Below are 22,564 nucleotides of genomic sequence, written 5' to 3' on the forward strand. Positions count from 1 at the left end.
TCTTCAAAATAAAATCAATTTTTAGACCGAAGTACTTGGTTGTAATTATCAGTACCGCGCGAGTTGGCCGTGCAGTTGAGGGCGAGTAGCTGTGAGTTTGCATTCGGGAGATAGTGGGTCTGAACCCCACTGTTAGCAGCCCTGAATGTGGTATTCTCTGGATTCCCATTTTCACAAAAGGAAAATACTGTGGCTGTACCTTAATTAAGACCGCAGCCGGTTCCTTTCCACTCTCCCCCTTTCCTTTCTCATCGTCTCTAGAAGACCTACCTATGTCGGTGTGACAAAGCACATTGTAAAATAAAATGCTTCCTTTCTTACTCACTTCCTTACCTGAGGCAAGCCATTCTTTTGATATCTGCATCTACTATTTTCCCCATTCAGATTTACAAAGAGCGTTCTATTACGGGGATAACAAGTGAGGCCACTTTGAGGAATTTTTTTCAATAAGGGTGGGATTTCCAGCGCATGTCTACTTCGTGCTTTCCACGAATACAACGAACACAATACTACCTCCTTCCTTAACCTCTCCTCTGCAACTTTCTTCACGGTATTCTACAATATTAAATTTATTAATATTTGTATTTTCCCACCTTTCTAGGTTTACATTTCTCCCCCCCCCCCCCTTCCGATATTGTCGCTCCTGAAACGTTCACTTTTCTTGTTATAGAGGGAGCCATTTGTTTTCTATTTATAATTAGTTGGTTTTCAGTCTGTCAAAACTAATTCAAGAACGTATTACAAAAGAAGCACTTGACAACAAATTATACCTGAAAAATACACTGCAATTGGAAGTAGAATGGCATGTTTCGTCCTTGGAAGAACATCCTCAGATTCCATAAAGTCACACGTGTGATTATTATTATAACTAGGAGGTGTATCTAAAATGGACGGATGTCCCTATGGTAACGTGTGCGAACAATGTGTACATGCACATATGAATAAAGAGACATCTCGAGAAGCGCTAGGTAGTGTTGAACACACGGAGTTGCAGCAGGTTACTCTACCGCGCCAAGTCGAACGTAGCGCATGTGAAGACTCACGTGCTAGTGCAATGAAGCAACGCATACATGTAAAGTTTTATTATGAAATTAGAAAAAGGACGAAGGAGACGCATGTGATGTTAGTAAGCAGAATGGATTAGTGGACCGTCAGATGTTCCCTGTCCATCCTGAAAGGGTATGAACCAGTCGTAAATACATTTCTAGATTACGAATTCTGTTCCGTACACTTGCATAAACATAGTGTGCGTATCCAAGGACATTTTTCCAACTTGTAAAAAAAACTTCATGTTTATGCGTTGCTGTATTTCGCTATGACACGAGTCTTCACAAGCCTCACGTTCGACTGGCTACAATAGAAAAACTCCGTGTGTTCAATCTTTAATTTTGCCATAGCTGTTCCTCCAAGAATGCTGCGACGTTTGATTTTTTTTTTCGGAGGTACTTGTATCCTCGATTATTGAACCAAGATAAGTAAACTGGCAGACTCAGTGGAGATTTTTCAGGCGCTGTGGCAGCTGAATCTCTACACCTTTGTTGACAATCATTATTTTTGTCTTGCTCCAATTAATTTACATGCCATGATTGTGACTTTCCTGTTGTACACGATCCAGTATCTCGACGAGCTCCTGTACGCTGCTGGCTACAAGTGTAGGGTCGTTCGCCAAACGGAGGTTATGAATTCTCTTCTCACCAATCGAAAATCCTCCTTCCCAACTGTCGAGGGCATGCCTCATGATATATTCACCATAGATGTTAAACAATTGAGATGATAAGATGTATCGTTGTCTCACACCTTTGTAGACTTTGAAACTTGATGATAGATCACGATCAACTCTTTTCTATCATGTGTAATAATGTCCTTTGTCTTAGTATATTTCTTCTAATTGCCCCTTTATCCCATTGACTCTATTTAATTAATGCGTATTTGCGTATTTTAATGTGTTATTTTAACTTCTACCTTGAATTATATATATATACTTCCAGGCAATGACTTATTCCATTGTCACCTGTATGTTTCTGTATTTTTTTTTTGGAAAAGGCATTGCGAATTACATCCACTGATTGTCTTAATCTCATAATCATTGTTCATCACAATTTAACACTAGTCAGTGGATACATTTATATTTAATCATATCATTTCGTCCATCTCATACCATTAGGGCTGATGACCTTAGATGTTATGCCCCATTAAACAGCAAGCATCATCATCAGTACGATTGCCTGTGATTAGCATACCTATGTGAGGAACACCATGGGTTTGCATTGCCTGCGAGTGGAGCCGTAATGTGCACAACACCATAGATCTGCGTTATCTGTGCGTATTAAATTACCTGTGAGTAGTACCACAATGTGTGGAACACCGTAAGTTTACGTAACTCATGATTAATACCGCTGCATGAGAAATATCATGGTTATTACTTTCCTAGCCCTAAGTACCATTACGAGGGGCCATTGACCTTGATTTTGGACCCCTGCAGACAGCAATCATCGTCGATTCAGGATTATGCTTTGGAAGTAGCCCTTAAGTCGGTTTATACTATTGTTTTAAGATAGTTTCTGGGAAGGTGGGGCATACGGGTCGAATCAACTGAATGTTTTAAGTTCATAGACATTTATCATCGTCCCTTTTTTAATTCTAGTTACTGAATTAATTTTGGAGTTGGATCCGCTGATTATTTAAAATTCATATTCATCTATTCATTCTTCTTCATCGCTATGTTTTAAATTCTGGTCAGTGGATGTGTTCTGGGCTTTAAAATTATCATTACTTTTCGTCTAATTTCGTACCATTGGGGGCCGATGACCTAGCTGATACGCCATTTAAACTATAAGCTTGTTCATGAAAAACTTGACAGTTTTAGATCTTTTTCTTTTTGCTAGTTGCTTTATGTCGCGCCGACACAGATAGGTCATATGGCGACGGTGGCAGAGGAAAGGCCTAGGGGTGGGAAGAAAGCGGCCGTGGCCTTAATTAAGGTACAGCCCCCAGCATTTTCCTGGTGTGAAAATGGGAAACCACGGAAAACCATCTTCAGGGCTGTTGATAGTGGGGTTCGAACCTACTATCTCCAGAATACTGCATACTGGCCGCACTTAAGCGACTGCAGCTATCGAGCTCAGTAGATTTCAAATTTTAATTATACCTAAATTAGTTATTCACTTATTGCGTACGAGGAGCAGATAAACACATCACATTGACCTTTGAAGTAACGTGCAATATGTATTTAAATTTCGCTCCAACAGTTTTGAATTTTTACGTTTCTTTCCTGCAAACAGAGAGAGAGAGAGAGAGAGAGAGAGAGAGAGAGATTAATGAAATATTCGTGTCGAAAAGTTTGTTCTGCTGACATCCTTCAACGTCAACAGCTGCCTGATAGGAGTTGTTCTGAACAGGGATTGTTCCCCACTCTCGATTGTTCTGGAGAGTACTCTTTTGTTTCATGCTCGCGATTAACGTTGTTTATTACTCAGTATAAATAACCCCTTCCAAGGAACAGACTTTGCGATTCACGGCTGCGAAGTAATTGATGTCTCACTTCTCAGCTGAGAGTGGCAATTTGCAGCCCAAGCGGAAACTTAAATTCTCTCTTCACTATTTTTTCACTCCATCGGCTGCCTATGAATATCAGTCAGCCTCTCTGGCTGTAAATCTTGTCAATCCACAGTGCCCTCTTTTGAAAACACCACGTTAAAAGATAATAATTTAATAACATAGCCGGACACAGTAGGCTAGTTTTATATATATATATTATTAAAGTGCACCAACATATGAATGATATTAAGAAAAAATATTTCTCCGATGTTATGAATCTAATCATCTTGTTAATGTTACCTATTTTCAAATTCAACTCTAAAAGTAAGCCCACAAAGTTACAGTTGTGTAGTACATGTAGTTACTAGGAAAAAATAACATGTCAACAAATTTCGTTACAGGAAATTGATATTTAAAAAGTAAATGTTTCCTTCTGCACAGTGTGTCATACAGACTTGTAATATTTACACTGCGTACTCTCACTAATTATCCTGCACATCGCATCTACACTAATTGTAATATTTACAGTATTATTAGCACTGTAACTATTCACCTTTGTACTATTTCCACCTTTTATGTGCGATAGTGCGAGGCATAATTCATGTAAGGACGCACGCGGTCCATTTCAATATGTTTCTAACTAGATGTATACCCGTCATTCTGACGGGATAATGCGTTATATTTTACTTATTAATCACAAACTATCGGAATGAACCAACATCTGATTCCTTAATTACGTTATAAGTTTCAGTCCTCTAATTTCGTGGGAAGAGTGGGAACGAATTAAATCGTAATTGGAGCATTTACCCAAATTTCACCCCTTTGATTGCAAAACAACCGAATGAAACATCTTTACTTTTCGTAATTAGCTTATGCAAAATATCTGTACCCCTTGTGGGTGGGGGACGCAGATGAAGAATACACCCACGGTGTGCGCCGCCTGTCATACGAGGCGACTAAAAAGGTCCCAGGGGCTCTCTACTTGGGAGCTTGGTTTGGTGACCACAGGGCCCTTAGCTGAGTCCTGACATTTCTTCCACTTACGTATATCAGGCTCCTCACTTTCATCTATCCTGCCCGATCTCCATTGGCCAACTCTTGTTCTTTTTCGACCCCGACGCTATTAGGTTTCCGAGGGCTAGAGAGTCTTTCATTTTTCGAAGTGACGGATTCCGTCTTTCCTTTTCTCTTTACTTTGCAGACGAAGAATACACCCACGGTATCCCCTGCTTGTCGTAAGAGGCGATTAAAAGCGGCGACCAAGGGATGATCGAATTATAATCATGAGACTACTTGATAATTAGTACCATCACGCGGCGAACACCATGGGTCGCTTTTGCTTGTGCGTAGTACCACTATGTTACGTACAAAATTGGTTTGCGATTAGTAGCAACCGAATGCGCTTCCGGCTTTTACAGCATCTGTGATTAGTTACACTATATGAGCCACGTACCTGCAACGCAGGCGTAGCAGGGTGAGAGGTGATACTCCCACGTGGCGCGTCCCAGGTGGCGGATAGGGGGGTCCTAACCGGCTTGCCAGCGGACTTCAGGGAAATAAAATACCTCTCGCGGACCAAAAACATACCCCCTGTGGGTGGGGGAAGCAGACGAAGAATTCACCCATGGTATCCCCTGCCTGTCGTAAGAGGCGACTAAAAGGGGCGACCAAGGGATGATTGTCTTGGAACCATGACACTGCTTGTGATTAGTACCACCAGGCGGAGAACACCATGGGTCGCTTTTACTTGCGCGTAATACCACTATATTAGGTACCAATTGGGTTTGTGATTAGTAGCACACAGGAGCACCGTGCGGTCGACTTTTGCAGTACCTGTGAGTAGTACCACCATATGAGCAGGACCATGGGACGATAGCTACCATAGTTCTGCCTTGCCTGTGATTAGTACCCACTATATGAGGAACACCACGGGATAGTGCAGGTCCCTATGGTTAGTATTCTTATGTGATGAACACCATAGGATTGCGTTGCCTCTAAATGGCGCCGCAATGTGAGAAAAACCATAAGTATGTATTATGTGTCGAATTTCATAACCTGTGAGTAGTACTATAATGTGTGGAATAACGCGAGTCTGCGCAACTTTTGATAGGTACCGCACCATGTCAAATACCATGGTTCTACTTTCCTAGCGTTAAGTACCGTTATGAGGGGCCGATGACTTGGATTTTGGACCGCTTATGACTACAAGCATCTTCGATTCAGTATTGTGCTATAGAAGCAGTCATTTGGTCAGTAATATACTGTAATTGTTTTACGTCAGTTTCTGTGAATGTGAGGCATTGCGGGTCGGATCCACTATTTGTTTTAAATTCATATCCATCCATTCATTCTTCGTCCTCAAGTTTTGAATTCCAGTCAGTGGAGGATTTTGTACTTTTAATTTGTCATTACATTTCGTCTCATTTCGTACCATTATGGGCCGTTCACCTCGATGACAGGCCCCTTTAAATAACATGCTCAATCATTATCAAAAATATCTGTGCCTAATTTTGGCCTTCTACCTTTGTAGGAAGTGAGTGAATTAGTGATGTGTTTTGGGCATTTACACAAAATTCACCTCCTTTATCACAAAACATTGGAATAAAAAGTCATTACTATTCCTATTTATCTTTCAAGAAACACCTGTGCCATATTTCAGTCCTCTAACTTCGTGGCAAATGTGGGAATAGGTGAATTAGTAACGTAGGGCTTTCGCTTATGTATGGAGATACTATAAATCACATAACATAACCATTAAAATATGTGTTTTCTTGTTCAAGGTTATTTAGATAATTTATTTGAGGCAAAGTTTAATTTCTTCAAACTACCATAACCCCTTAAACAAAACCACAAGAGTCTATGTATGAATATATAATGAGGTAACTACAATTCCCCGATTGGTAATGCGTGAGGTAAGCAGCTGCGTTTCACTGACAAGCCTACCCAATTGACATAGGCAGTGAGTGCTTGTTGCAGAGAAAACTGGCATTTAAGTTTGATAATCGAACAGTCATATAATGAAGTCTAACACTCCTGGGTGTGAAAGGTGCTTTGACAATATTAAGAACGTCAGATTAGTTCATTTTATTTAGTACATTAGAATCTGGAAATCCCACATATCTTCAGACGACAGCTGTCTTCTATATTTTACTCAGAAGCCGAGATCAAGTTGAGTTCGGCTTATCTCGGTTCACTAAATTGAGAAGTTTGGTCGTGAAGCCTCCAGCATCTTTCTCGTCGAGACAGACCTATACGCACCTCGAACTTCAGAGCTTATCCAACTTATTAATGTAAGCTGACGTTCTGAAGTTTGGGAGGACATTCCACTTAAGATAAGTTAGTGGGTATCTATTCGGTATGCTGCATCCGATCGCGCGGGAAGGACAAAAACCTGTTTACAGTTGAGAGCAGCAGTAGAAATCTACCTCAGTAGACGATCTTAAGTAGGGCCTATGTTCAATTGGATAAGAGACCAGTACGTGAATTCGTTGATAACCCTAATTCCATTTAACGTGGTTTCTATGTGACAGTATCTTTTCTTAATCTGTCTACCCTACAGGGTTGGCTTTTCCCTCGGATTCAGCGAAGGATCCCACCTCTACCACCTCAAGGGCAGTGTCCTCGAGCGTGAGACATTTGATCGGGGATACAACTGGGGAGAATGACCAGTCCCTTGCCCAGGCGGCCTCGCCTGCTATGCTGTAGAGGGGCCTTGGTGGGGATGGGAAGATTGGAAGGGACAGACAAGGAACAAGGAAGGAAGCGGTCGTGGCCTTAAGTTAGGTACCACCCCTCCATGTGCTTGGAGGAGAAATGGGAAATCACGGAAAAACACTTCCAGGATGGCTGGGGTGGGAATCGAACCCACTTCTACTCAGTTGACCGCCCGAGGCTGAGTGGACCCCGTTCCAGCCCTCGTACCACCTTTCAAATTTCGTGGCCACGAACCTACTACGATGGCGTAGCAGGGGGAGAGGTGATACTCCCACGTGGCGCGTCCCAGGTGGCGGATAGGGGGGTCCTAACCGGCTTGCCGGCGGACTTGAGGGAAATAAAATACCTCTCGCGGACCAAACACACTACCCCCTGCGGGTGGGGGACACACATGCAGAATACACCCGCGGTATCCCCTGCCTGTCGTAAGAGGCGACAAAAAGGGGCGACCTTGGCGCGGACATGGATTGCGGTTGGTTTAATGTGATGGACCTCCTGTGGATGGGAGAGGCTGAATACATCCATAGGTAATCCCTGCCTGTCGTAGAAGGCGACTTAAAGGGTCATGTGGCCATGGTCCCCTCTTTCTTTTTTATTATTTTTCTGAGGGTCAGATGTAGACCATTCAAAATTTGATGTGCGTGCTGCCCGGCGATGGAGCTCCTATGTGTGCGACTACGCTCGAAAGCCCGTGCCAGCAACCACCCAGGACGCGGCGGGTGGGAGTGTCATGTACCCGGGCAGTGGTATCCGCCTGACAACGCAGGTCCCCGCACAGCCGAATGTCAGAAGGACATATTATTATTAATTATTTTTGTACCGGGCGGTACACCTCTACTCTGTTTATTTAAAAGTTGCGCCAGTTGAAACTCCTCTTCTGGAGGAAGTCTGAACTTTGTCTACGGTCTTAATTTCCAAATTTCTCTGAAGATGTCACTACCTGGAAAATTTTGAGTTTGTGAACTGTGTCATTTTCGACGTACTTTTGTTTTGCTTGTATTAAGAAGTGCGAACTTTCTCTTCTAGAGGACACTACTGAAGATCAACAATAGTGCAACCTAGTGCGGAGTCAAAGAACTATTTTGTTGGAGAAAATTTAATTTCAGGAGTTTGTTCTTTGTTAAATTTCTTTCTGTCATTGTTTAAGTTGGCAATATTTACCCCTTTCTTCCCCTTGCTTTGAATGTATCCAATCACGAATTTCTTCAATGAATTTCTGGCCAATCAGGGGTATCTTCCCCCATCTTGTATCTGTTGCGGGGTCCTACCCAATAAAATCTTTGTGGGAGGGTGTTTTCTTTCCCCTAACGCCTAGAATTTTCTGCGAGAGTATTTAAACTGCTGATTTTAGGGTCTCCGGGCCACCTCTGTTCCATCTTTCAGTGTATTAAGTACATAGCAGGAGGCGGGAAGCGCCTCTTTCCTCGGCAGCGATCTACTACCAGGTAATGGCCTATTAATATCTTCTTTTCTTGCTAGGTCGGCAGTTTAACTCTCGCGGCGGGTTCGAAGTGTTTTCCATCATGTAACCTTTTCCTAAAATGTAACTACTCTTTTTTTCTATTCTCTTGTAAAGCTACATCGTCTTGAGGTGAACTTATTTTTCTCTACCAATTCTCCCGTAATGTAATGTAAATTGCCTTTAAGTCACCTCTGTAGTATGGGATTAGCCCTTGTATTTACGGCCTAGTGCCAAGTAGGTCTTAAGCAAAGTGTATTAGGAGTGCAAGTTCGCCTCCTCTCAAGTTGTATTTTAGAGGTCATGTATTAATCTTTTCTCACCTAATAGACCTCAGTAGGTTGGGTATTTTACCCCTGTGTATATGTCCTTTGAGGACAACTTGAAAGTTGAGTTTGGTGTGGCCTGGGAGAGGCTTAACTTTAAGAGCGAGTGGCTCTTTTCTAAAACTGAGAATTGTATGCCTCGAGGAGGCTTTGCTGTGTAATTTGGAGCAAGGGCTCCAGGGTTTGAGTGGGGTCTTCTGCCCCTTTTGTTGAAATTGGTATATCGTAAAGTTGAGCTAGTTGCTCAAGAATTGTGTTTTCAGGGCTCGAAGCCCAAATTCTTTAATCCCTGTAATTGTACATTTCAAGTTGTATTTCGGCTACTAAGTACCTGTTCTATTTGTTGTTACCTAATTTTGAAAAGAAAATATAACCTTGTTAAATTTTAAAATTTAATTTCTTTTTAGTAGCTTGAGACCTATTCACCACCCAGCACCTTCTTTCATGCTTAACTACCACAAAAACTCGGTAACAAGTGGTAGCAGTGCGTGGTTGAATGGGTCTCAATTTTGCCCCTCTTGACGGTCAAACATTGCTTTAATTCAAACTCTAACCATTGTCTCAGTTGCTGGCATTTGTGAGTTTTTCAAATTCGTTCTGTCATCATGCCCGGCCCTCGCGATGTTCTCCTTCTTAACTATTTGCGCAAGGAGGAGTTGATATATGAATTGACTATTAGAAATGTGCAATCTGGAGGCACGGTTGCAATAGACACTAACAAGCTTAGAGAGTCCCTTGATTTACCCATTTCCATCCCCAATTTGGGAGAGAAAGAAATTGATGATTCTCTTTCCACGATCGTCGAAAATATTACTGGGCTAGCATCTGTAGTTAGTTTTTTTGATGAAAACGATCCGTCTCCTAATCAAATTAAGCGTGTGCAAGGCAGGCTGTATCACTTTGCAAATAGAGTTAATGATCTGTTGTCTCTAAAGGTGAATGACGTTCAGAGGAAGGACGCTAATACACTCCTTGAAACTATTTCTGAATTGTCTAATAAGGTCACTCAATTGCTAACCGGCGAAGTTCCTCCCAAAACTGATCAACCCGCCACAGTGAATGTAGGTAGTGATGAAGTGCCTCCTCAGGGAGAAGTCAATAGGATAACCGTGGCTGCTCAAACTATCTCTGCCCCATCGAACAACGAATCTGAACACCGTGCATCGTTGAGTAACATCCGTTCGGAGTTGACTTCCTTACCCTTGAAACCTTTGCCTACCATGTCGCCCGGGTTCAGCAGCTTGCCTCATCCGTTGGCAATGTTGCTCAGAGGTATATCCAAGTTTTCCGTTAATACCACCAGTGATGTAATTTCATTTTTAAGATTTCTAGTGGAATTTCAGGATCATGCTCTGGTTTTTTCTCTTTCGCCATGTCAAATTTTGCAAATTATCTATCCGTATGCTATTGGTATTCTTTCTGATAAAATCGTAAGAGCCATTGCCGAGCAATCATCTATTGAGGATTTCCATGCCCATTTGCTAGCTAACTTCATCCCGGCTAGGGCCAGGTCCTCCCTGATTCAGAAGTACTATTACCGTGTACAGCGCTTGGATGAAAACTTGGCTGATTTCATACAAGATATCAAATTCTACACTAGGGTGTTTGCTCTGCACTTTCCTGAAGATCAGATTGTGCAGGCTATTGTAGAGGGAATTTCACCTCCCTATAGGTCATATTTGTGTTTCGCGGCGTGCCCGCAAACTTTCTCGGAACTTGAAGCATTGGCCGTTTCAGCGGAAGGAGTTAGATACGCCGATTCTTTGCGTGTCGCGAAAGAACCCCCGCCTTCCTTTAGTAACACTCGGCCTCCACCTCGCCGACCAGTCAATCCTCGTAAATGTTATGCTTGCGGGTCGCCTGACCATCTGCGCGACAAATGTCCACTGATCAAGTCAAGTGGGACAAGGAATGGAGCCGGGTCATCACAAGGCTGTTTTAAGTGCGGGGCCTTCTCACATATCGCCAAGAATTGCCCAAACTCAAATAGCACCCCCTCCTGCTCAACTTCTGGTGCAAATTCCACCTATGCCAATAATAAAAAGTGACTAGCGGCTTCGGCTGAGTCGACTAATTCTGCTTTCCAAGGCTCAGCCCCGGGCAAAAAGGTCGAGAATTCAGGGAATGAGCAATCTTCAAATTCTTTTTTTGAATGCCCCAGAGAGTGTCTTAGGATTGCGGCGGATACCCCCGCACCTGTTCCTTTTCTTAAGATTGAGTTAAATAACGAGCCTATAACAGCTCTATTAGATTCAGGCAGTGTTTGTTCCATTATTTCGGCTGTATGGTACTCGAAATTGAAATCTGTTTGTAAACTACCTGTCTATGACTCTTCTCGTATTCAATATGTTTCGGCTAATTCATCTCCATTAGAAATTCTTGGTTCCGTACTGGTCAAAATTCGTATTTTTAAATTTACCTGGAAAATTAAACTGTTCGTGGCTAAACACTTGTCTTGCCCCATCATACTGGGAGCGGACTTCATTTCTCACACTGGTCTTGTGCTCGATCTCCAGTCTAGGTCGTGCACATTCAAATTTGTTTCTAGTTGTAAAATACCACTATTAAAGTGTAATTCTGTGTCGTGTTCTTCTATTTCGCCTACCCAGGATGAGATGTTGTTAGACCTTAGACATCTACCTGAGGAGCAGGCTGATAGTATTCGCAAACTGTGTCAGTCGTTTCCCGAGGTGTTTTCTGATTCTCTTGGTGTTACTGACCTTATTGAATACAAAATTGAGGTCACGGATTCAATTCCTGTTCGCTTTCCACCTTATAGGCTGTCTCCTCCTAAAATGAAGGCTCTGAAGGAAATCATCGATCAGATGTTGAAGGATGGTATTATTAGGCCCTCTAAATCGGCGTATTCATCGCCTATTTTTCTAGTCCCGAAACCCCAAGGAGGCTTCAGGCCTGTCATTGATTACAGGGCTCTCAATCGGAAGGTGGTGTTGCAATCTGTGCCCCTTCCCGACCTTCATTCTTGCTTTTCATGGTTTCGTAAGGCCAAGTTCTTCACTATCTTGGACTTGAATCAGGCCTATAATCAAATTCCCCTTGCCGAAGAGTCTAAACACCTTACAGCGTTTGCCACGGACTGGAATTTATATGAATACAACCGCGTGCCTTTCGGGCTCCCCACGGGAGCAGCTGTACTCACTAGGCTACTAGATAGGGTCTTCTCCGACATCAAATTTGAGTACTTATATCACTACTTGGATGATGTCGTCGTATTTTCAGAGACTTTTGAAGAGCATCTAGATCATCTGCGAGAAGTTCTCGATCGCCTTCGTAAGGCGGGGTTAACTGTTAAGTTGTCCAAGGTTGCCTTCGCTAAGCCCTCTATGTCTTTCCTTGGGCATATTGTGTCACCTGATGGTGTAGCTGTCGATCATTCTAGAACACAGGCCATCCGTGATTTTAAACCTCCCAAGGACATTAAAGGTATCGCCAGATTCATTGGTATGGTGAATTTCTTCAGAAAGTTCATTCCTAACTTCGCTAATAGAGCGGCGCCCTTAAACCTTCTCCGTAGGAAAGGCATCAAATTCGAGTGGGGACCGTCTCAACAAGCCGCTTTTGAAGACCTTAAATTAGCTCTCTGTAATGCCCCTGTTCTTGCTATGCCTGATTTCTCGAAGAAATTCATCGTCCAAACCGACGCGTCGTCGTCAGCGGTAGCTGCAGTCCTTCTTCAAGAGACTGAACTAGGGAGGCGCCCCATCGCCTATGCATCTAGGACTTTGTCGGCTCAAGAAGCCAAGTATTCCATCTATGAGCTCGAAGGTTTGGCAGTTTTATTTGCCTTAGAAAAGTTCCGTCTCTATCTGGAACATGTCAAATTCGACCTGGAGACAGATAACCAAGCCTTAAGCTGGGTCTTAGGTAGGCCGCGTCGTACTGGTCGTATAGCCCGTTGGGCTATCCGTATTTCTGCCTTCCAATTCGATGTCAGGCATATCAGAGGTACTGAAAATGTGGTTGCTGATGGACTCAGCCGTATGTTTTCAAACGACGTTGAGAACCATGAACCGGTCGACCGTTCATCACCTCCCGAGTCCACACTATTTGATGTTAATGCCATTTTAACTGATACCCCCATGCTCTTTAGGGATATCGAGAAATACCAACGTGAAGATCCGACGCTGGCTTCGATAATGGAAACCCTTTCTTCTGGGGAGCATGTCGTCCCTTATGTTCTGAGGAATGGTGTTTTATGTTGCCCTTCGAGGCATGACAAGATGATGAAAGTTGTCGTTCCAGCTGTTCTCGTGCCTATGATCTTCAAATACTATCATGAGACCCCATTGGGGGGGCATCTTGGAATCTTTAAAACCCGTGAAAAGATTCGTGAAAGGTTCATCTGGAAAGGTATGGACGGTGAAATTCGTGAACTGGTAAAAGCCTGTAAATCTTGTTTGCTTAGTAAACCAACCATGTCCACTAAGGTAGGCCTTTTGTCTTCTCATCAAGCATCGCGCCCCATGGAACGCCTGTATATTGATTATGTAGGACCCTTCCCCCAGTCGAAGGGAAATGCCAACAAATTTATCCTTGTATGTGTAGATGGTTTTACTAGATTTTCCTGGTTATTTCCGACTAAGCTGGCTACCGCTCAGTCCACCATTACCTGCTTAAATTCTATTTTTGCTTCTTTTGGTCCGTGTCAATATATTGTATCTGATAATGCTAAGGCTTTTACATCTAATTTATTTCGTAAATTCTGTTTTGACTTATCAATATCTCATGTAACTACTTCTGCTTATTACCCGCAACCATCTCTGGCTGAACGAGTTAACCGTAATCTCAGGTCCGCTCTCATTGCTTATCATCATGAAGATCCTTCCAGGTGGGACACGTCCCTGCATTGGTTAGCTTTTGCTTTGAATTCGGCGGTTCATGAATCTCACAAGTTTACTCCAGCTTCTTTGATGTTCAAGTTTGTTCCCAACTCGCCGCTCTCTAACCTCTGGTCTCTGAGTGACATTCTGCCCGAGACAATAGATCCGGACAACATCAAAGATCTTTGGAAGAAGGCTAAAGCCAATCTTAAAGTGTCTCATGAAAAGGTTAGGGAAAGGTATGATCGTGGACGGAGACCCACCCCTTTGAAGGTAGGTGACCAGGTTATGGTCAAAAATTTTGTTCCCGCGGGCAAGCTTGCCCCCAGATTTCATGGGCCTTGTATCATTCTCGATTTTCTTACGCCGGTTACTTTATTGTTAAGTAATCCAGCCACCGAGAGGATATTTAGAGTTCACCTGTCCCAGGTGAAACCGGTGTAATTTCTGTGTTAACTTGCTTCATACTATTTTGAAAGGATATGAAGGTTATATTTTTTTTGAGTTTTACTTTTAAGGCATTCTGCACTACCTATAATATTTTGTTTCAGATGTAAGCTTTTGTAAAACCTGTCCCGACCCGTTAAACTGCCATTCTGTCCTTGCCACGGCCATTACCACGCTCCCGTCTCCTGCTTCACCTTACACCGTGGCTTCATAATGTTTAATGCAATGGGTATCTACACGCCGCTGGCCCCTCAACCTCTCCATAATGCCTGTACCCTCAATGAAGACGATGGTCCAACACAATTCTGCCGCCTAGCTTTAATGTTTCAGTGCCCCCGCAGCCGCGCAGCGCCGTGCAACAACTGGGGAGGGGGATGGGCCCCCTCCTCTCCAGCGAGGCCGACATGTGCACGGCAAGCCGGAGCTCTCCTCCCGGCCAAGGCGGATGTGCGGCGCACGACCTGCTACTGGCCCGCAGCCTGTATATGTTCACCGCGGGCGCGGCGTGCTTCTACACCTCTGCCCCCCTCATAGTGCGGGCGAGCGGTATCTCAGGGTACTTAAGGGGTCCGAGCGGCCTCCCTTGGACGCAAGCTGCAACGGCCGGTCTGGCCATCCTTCTTAATCTACATCAGCTATATGGACAGTCACCCTAAGCAATAACTACTCTTGGAAATTCAGCAGCAATATTTGGTGGACATTGCAAATTTTTCTTTCACCTTTAAGTACTAAAAGCTTATCTTCAGAAATTCTACTTCTACAAACAGAAAGACTTTGCTTCACCTGCAACAACAAATTGTGAAACTGAATCACACAACATTCTGAAAATCTTGTAATCTATTTTCATATTCACCTTATAACTTGGAACTTGTTTCAAACTGATTTCATGTGTCACCCCTGGAGGAACTTTTGGGGGGGGAGGTCTGTACCGGGCGGTACACCTCTACTCTGTTTATTTAAAAGTTGCGCCAGTTGAAACTCCTCTTCTGGAGGAAGTCTGAACTTTGTCTACGGTCTTAATTTCCAAATTTCTCTGAAGATGTCACTACCTGGAAAATTTTGTGTTTGTGAACTGTGTCATTTTCGACGTACTTTTGTTTTGCTTGTATTAAGAAGTGCGAACTTTCTCTTCTAGAGGACACTACTGAAGATCAACAATAGTGCAACCTAGTGCGGAGTCAAAGAACTATTTTGTTGGAGAAAATTTAATTTCAGGAGTTTGTTCTTTGTTAAATTTCTTTCTGTCATTGTTTAAGTTGGCAATATTTACCCCTTTCTTCCCCTTGCTTTGAATGTATCCAATCACGAATTTCTTCAATGAATTTCTGGCCAATCAGGGGTATCTTCCCCCATCTTGTATCTGTTGCGGGGTCCTACCCAATAAAATCTTTGTGGGAGGGTGTTTTCTTTCCCCTAACGCCTAGAATTTTCTGCGAGAGTATTTAAACTGCTGATTTTAGGGTCTCCGGGCCACCTCTGTTCCATCTTTCAGTGTATTAAGTACATAGCAGGAGGCGGGAAGCGCCTCTTTCCTCGGCAGCGATCTACTACCAGGTAATGGCCTATTAATATCTTCTTTTCTTGCTAGGTCGGCAGTTTAACTCTCGCGGCGGGTTCGAAGTGTTTTCCATCATGTAACCTTTTCCTAAAATGTAACTACTCTTTTTTTCTATTCTCTTGTAAAGCTACATCGTCTTGAGGTGAACTTATTTTTCTCTACCAATTCTCCCGTAATGTAATGTAAATTGCCTTTAAGTCACCTCTGTAGTATGGGATTAGCCCTTGTATTTACGGCCTAGTGCCAAGTAGGTCTTAAGCAAAGTGTATTAGGAGTGCAAGTTCGCCTCCTCTCAAGTTGTATTTTAGAGGTCATGTATTAATCTTTTCTCACCTAATAGACCTCAGTAGGTTGGGTATTTTACCCCTGTGTATATGTCCTTTGAGGACAACTTGAAAGTTGAGTTTGGTGTGGCCTGGGAGAGGCTTAACTTTAAGAGCGAGTGGCTCTTTTCTAAAACTGAGAATTGTATGCCTCGAGGAGGCTTTGCTGTGTAATTTGGAGCAAGGGCTCCAGGGTTTGAGTGGGGTCTTCTGCCCCTTTTGTTGAAATTGGTATATCGTAAAGTTGAGCTAGTTGCTCAAGAATTGTGTTTTCAGGGCTCGAAGCCCAAATTCTTTAATCCCTGTAATTGTACATTTCAAGTTGTATTTCGGCTACTAAGTACCTGTTCTATTTGTTGTTACCTAATTTTGAAAAGAAAATATAACCTTGTTAAATTTTAAAATTTAATTTCTTTTTAGTAGCTTGAGACCTATTCACCACCCAGCACCTTCTTTCATGCTTAACTACCACAAAAACTCGGTAACAATTTTTATTTATTTTTTCTATTGTTAGTGCTCTGTACACGCTATGGGGTACATGCTATTGCGGGTGACCGGAGGAAGGGAGTCCTAGTGCTCATTGCCTCAGTCATCCCGTATTAGGCATCGTTCAACATCGGACCCCGGGCAATACCTGCTACGACCAGGTGGGTATTGCCTTGGCTGCTTGGTTCGGCTACAGAGACCCCTGATCGGAGTGGGTGGCATTCGGGGAGGATGCTATCGGGCATGGCTTCCAAACGAAGTCGGCTCTCACAAGGTGGTCGCCCACCTAAGTCTTTAACTTTTGCTTCCCTGAGAGGTTCAACTCCCTGGGAACATGCGCAGCGTGAAGGAATGGGATCCAGCTTCCCTAGGTTTCTGGTCGCTACCAGAACCGATGGGCAGGATTTTAAGCTGGTGAAGTCGATCCTGTTTAGTAGACACATCGAAGGCGTCTATGGCGAACTGGAGGAACTTAAGAAAATGCGCAACGGTAGTTTGCTTCTAAAGACTCGTACAGCACTGCAAGCTGATCAGTTGCTTAAGTGCGAGCACTTTGGCGAAATCCCCGTCAAAGTGGAGGAGCATAAGTCCTTGAACCTGGTTCGCGGAGTCATCTTTCACCGCGACCTTATTTTGAACACTGACGACGAGTTGCTGGAAGACATGAAGAACCGGGGCGTGACACACGCCCGGCGCATTATGCGCAAGGCTAACGGTGAAGACGTTGCCACTGGTGCCTTCATTGTCTCTTTCAAGTTGTCAGTGTTACCAGAGAAAGTCAAGGTAACAACTTATCGTTGCGATGTGAGGCCGTACATCCCGCCTCCTATGCGATGCTATCAATGCCAGCGATTCGGACATATGGTATCTCGCTGTTCGAATCAGGCTGTATGTGGTACATGTGGACGAGTAGCTCACGGCGCGGAGGAGAGCACAACTCCATACAAGTGCACTAACTGCTCCGGTTTTCATTCTCCTCGGGATCGGAATTGTCCGACATACCTGAGTGAGAAGAAGATCCAGGAGATCAAGACCCTGGATGGTCTTTCCTACCAGGAAGCGCGCCGTAAGTTTCATTCTATGAATACACCTGCCCGTACACTCGACTATAGCTTGATAGCTCAGAGTCTTCCAGGTTCGTCATTTACGACCAAGATACCTGTCCAGACCGCTGCGCCCAAGGCGACTGTTGCTGCTCCCAGCAACGTCGCAAATAGTCAAAGCTCGAAGGGGGGGACCACCCCACCTTCGACCAACCAGAAGTCTGTGCCGGCTGGCAGTTCCCAGCCGGCACAGCAAGGGGGGAAGACTAAGTCTCCCCCCCCTAGGAGGTCGACGAAAGTCGTGCCCCAGCCGGCGGAGGCGGCTTCGTTGACCAGGGCTGGGAAACCATCTCCCAGCCCGTCTAAACTTGAAAAGAAAAAGGGGAAGAAGAGCGCCCGTTCTGAGCGCTCTCGGACTTCCCCTGCGAAGGAGAAGTCATGCCCTCCATCTGGGGGATATGAGTCTGCGCCGGGAGGCACTCCTGCTCCCAAACCTGCGCGCTCTCCTCGTAGGGGACCCCCTCGCGCCCGAAAAGCGTCGAAGTTCTGGGCGGCACCCCTGCCATCTTTTGATGACGGGATGGATGTCGCGCTGTCCTCTACATCTACGGATGTAGAACTAGATAATGTTTAGGCTTACGAGCATTTTGTTGCTCATAACCTAACACTCCTTTTATAGTCCACACTACGGCGCTGTTACAGTGGAATTGTAACGGTTATGACAGGCACCTTGCTGAGTTACGTCAGCTTATTAGTGAGTACGCAGCGAGTATAGTCTGTATTCAGGAGACCAATTTCCGACCTGGTCATCACACGGTCTTGAGGAATTTCAAACTATACTCGACAGAACGATACTATGCTCACTGGGCTTCCGGAGGCGTTGGCATTTTTGTACGTTCTGATAGCTACAGCGAAGAGGTTCCTTTAAGAACCCCTCTTGAGGCTGTAGCTGTTCGCGTCTCGCTGCCTATCATAGCCACAGTGTGTAATGTTTATCTTCCACCAGGCCAGCATCTGAACATCACTGATGTCGCTGATCTTATAGATCAGCTTCCACCACCCTTCCTCTTATTGGGCGATTTTAACGCCCATCACCCCATATGGGGCTCTGAGACGCCTTGCCCCCGAGGAAGAGAGCTGGAAACACTCCTATCAGATCTGGATTTATGTATTTTGAACACCGGGGAACAAACTCACTTTAGTGTACGTTACAGCACATATTCTCGCATGGACGTTAGTCTATGCAGCCGAACGTTGGTTCCACTGTTTCGGTGGAATGCACACGATGATCTCTGTGACAGTGACCATTTTCCCATCGTTCTTACTTTGTTGAATCATAAGCCCGTCGAGGCTCCCCCTCGATGGATTCTTCAACATGCTGATTGGCCAAAGTACACATCACTAGCTGTCTTTAGCGAAGATGTCAGGCGGACCGTCGGCGAGGAAATAACTTACATCACCCAAGTTATTCTTGCTGCTGCTGAGGAGTCCATTCCGTTTTTCTCGGGGACTCCTCGCCGAAAACTCGTTCCTTGGTGGAACGATGAAATAGCAGCAGCCATCAAAGAACGCCGTCGCGCTCATAAGCGTTACCGTAGACAGCCTACTGTGGCCAACTTGGTAACATTTAAGAAATTCCGCGCCAAGGCGCGAGTTCTTATTCGACAAAGTAAGAAGGCTTCATGGGAGAGATATGTGTCGTCCATGACGTCACATACTCCATCATCTCAAGTGTGGACGAAACTTCGACGAATTTCGGGTATTCAAGGATCATCTGCTGTACCGGGTATTTCCATTGCAGGCAGTGTCGCCACTGATGGTAAATCGCAGACTCGTGTGGTGTCTGGAGAAACAAGGACTCTTGTCCGAGTACCAATGTGGATTTCGAGCCGCTCGATCCACCACAGACCACTTGGTACGTCTGGAGATCTCTATCCAGGATGCCTTTCTCCGCAAACAGCACTTGGTAGCTGTCTTCTTTGACTTGGAGAAGGCCTACGACACCACCTGGCGATATGGCATCCTTTCAGTCCTGCATCAATGGAGATTCCGAGGTAACTTGCCGGTATTTATTGCGAATTTTTTGTCCCTCCGTCTATTCCGTGTCCGAGTAGGTAGGACATATTCGCAATACCACGTTCAAGAAAATGGAGTCCCACAGGGATCGGATCTTAGTGTCACTCTGTTCGCGATTGCCATAAACGGTATTGTCGCTGCTGCTGGTCCAGCCGTAATACCGTCCCTATATGTGGATGATTTTGCTCTGCACTATAGCTCGTGCAGTATGGCAGTCGCAGAGCGGCAGTTACAGCAAGCTATTAGGAGGGTGGAGAAGTGGACCTTAGAACATGGCTTTCGGTTTTCTGCCGCAAAGACCTCCGTTGTCCACTTTTGTCGTCAACGTACACTTCACCCTCATCCTGAGCTTTATCTAGGTAATGTCGTTCTTCCAGTTGTTGACACCTACCGATTTCTTGGGCTCCTTTTTGACAGTAAATTATCGTGGGAGCCACACGTGCGGGAGCTAAAAGTGCAATGCACCAAGAGGTTTAACCTCTTGAAGTTTCTTAGCAGCACTAATTGGGGAGCTGACCGCGTGGTGCTCCTGCGATTCTATCGGGCACACATTTTATCTCGGTTAGACTACGGCAGTGCAGCATATGGCTCCGCAAGGCCAAGCGTTCTTGCGAAGCTGAACAGTATCCACCACAGCGGGGTTAGATTGGCGACGGGAGCTTTTCGTACTAGCCCCATCGCTAGCCTGCTCGCTGAGTCTGGTGTGCCGCCTTTACACCTGAGGCGCCAGCAACTACTACTTACGTATGCTGCAAATTTGCGACAGATGCCACTTCATCCGAGCTATCCCTGCGTATTCAACAATGGCAACCGTTTGTTGTACGTTGCTCATCCTCGTGCGACGCGGCCGGTTGGGATACGCTTGGATAGCAGTTATGAATTGTTTGACGTACCTTCGATTCCTTGCCTTGTCAGACAACCAAGTGGGGTACCTCCGTGGGTTGTACGACGCCCTGAAATCATCCTGGATTTGCACACTGGCCCGAAAGGAGACACGGACCCTTCGATTTATCGGAGGATCTACCTGTCCGTTCTTGGCCGCTATCCAGGTTCGGTCGTCGTTTACACGGATGGTTCAAGGACAGACACGAAGGTGGGCTGTGCGTTCGTTGTCGACAATGATCGGTTTCTTTTTGCTCTCCCGGACACCTGTAGTGTGTACACGGCAGAGCTCTATGCTATCTGTGAGGCTCTGCGGTACGCACTAGACAATGTACGCCGACACTTTCTCGTGTGTACTGACTCCTTGAGTTCGCTTCAGTCTATTGATACCTGTTTCCCTCGGCACCCTCTGGTGCAGCGGATCCAGGACCTGCTGGCCGGGTGTTCGGATGCCGGCACCAGAATTTCGTTCGTTTGGCTCCCCAGCCACATGGGCATAGAGGGAAACGAGTTAGTAGATCAGGCTGCCAAGGAGGCAGTTACACTGCCCCCGTTGCCTTTCAAGGTTCCAGCAAGTGATATTCGCTCTCAGCTGAGACATCTGGTTATGTCTCATTGGGAGATGGAGTGGCAGGCCATCCCACTTCCCAATAAGCTGAGAGCGATAAAAGGAACAACGAAGGTATGGAGGACTTCCCTTCGGGCTTCGCGGAGGGAAGCCGTGGTATTATGTCGCCTTCGGATCGGCCACGGTATCTTGATGCACTCCCATCTACTGAAAGGAGAACCCCCTCCGGTGTGTACCTGCGGCGACCATCTTACCGTGGTACACATCCTTACGGAGTGCGTGGACCTGGTCGATCTGCGCCGTAGTATTAACCTTCCGAGTACTATCTCCCTTATCTTGCGCGATGACGAGCAGTCAGCAGACCTCGTCATCCGCTTTATGAGGGATAGCGGTCTGTTTTATCGTGTGTGATGATGTCCTTTGTCCTAGTGTTGTTTATGTCAGTTGCGCTTTTATCTCATTGACTCCATTTTAGTTTGTGTTGCGTATTTTAATGTGTTATTTTAACGTCTAACGTACATTATGTGTTAATATCTGTATTACTGGGCGATGCCTTATTCCTTCGATTTCCTGTACTTTCTCTTATTTTAATAGAACATAAGGCATTGCGTATTAGATCCACTGACTGTTTTTAATCTCACCCTCATTTTTCTTCATTACCATTCTTTTTTAACTCTAGTCAGTGGATACTTTTTAAAATTTTAACTTCATGTCTCATGTCCTTCATTTCGTTCCATTAGGGGCCAATGACCTTCGATGTTAGGCCCCTTAAAAAAACAAGCATCATCATCATCAAATTTCGTGGCGGAGCAGGGAATCGAAGGCGGTCCTCCGGGGGTGGCAGCTAATCATACTAACCACTACACTACACCACAGACGATGTGACAGTAAATGGTTGTTAAATTGGATCATCCGGAAAAATCGCATCGGGGTGTGGTATTGTTGGCGCGAAAGGAGGACTGCAGTTGTGTTAGTTCAGCGGTAAAGTACTTGTACTTTTCGCTTGTCTCACGAGCGTACGATTTAGAGTTCAAAATCCCTACTGTAACATTTTTATTAGTTTACAGCCGTTCATTTATTAATTGTTGCTTTTATGTTCGTTCGTTTCTTCCTCCCTATAGTAGCGTACACAGATCCACACCTGAATAAATAAAGAAGTGGCTGCGTAGTCGAGACATTCGCAGGGGATCTTTATTATTGTACCGGGCGGTACACCTCCGCTCCGCTAATTCAAACATTGCGCCAGTTGAAACTCCTCTATTGGAGGAAGCCTGAACTTTAACTACAGTGTTAATTCTCAAGTT

Source organism: Anabrus simplex, chromosome 4 (genome assembly GCF_040414725.1).
Source record: "Anabrus simplex isolate iqAnaSimp1 chromosome 4, ASM4041472v1, whole genome shotgun sequence".
Taxonomy (NCBI): domain Eukaryota; kingdom Metazoa; phylum Arthropoda; class Insecta; order Orthoptera; family Tettigoniidae; genus Anabrus; species Anabrus simplex.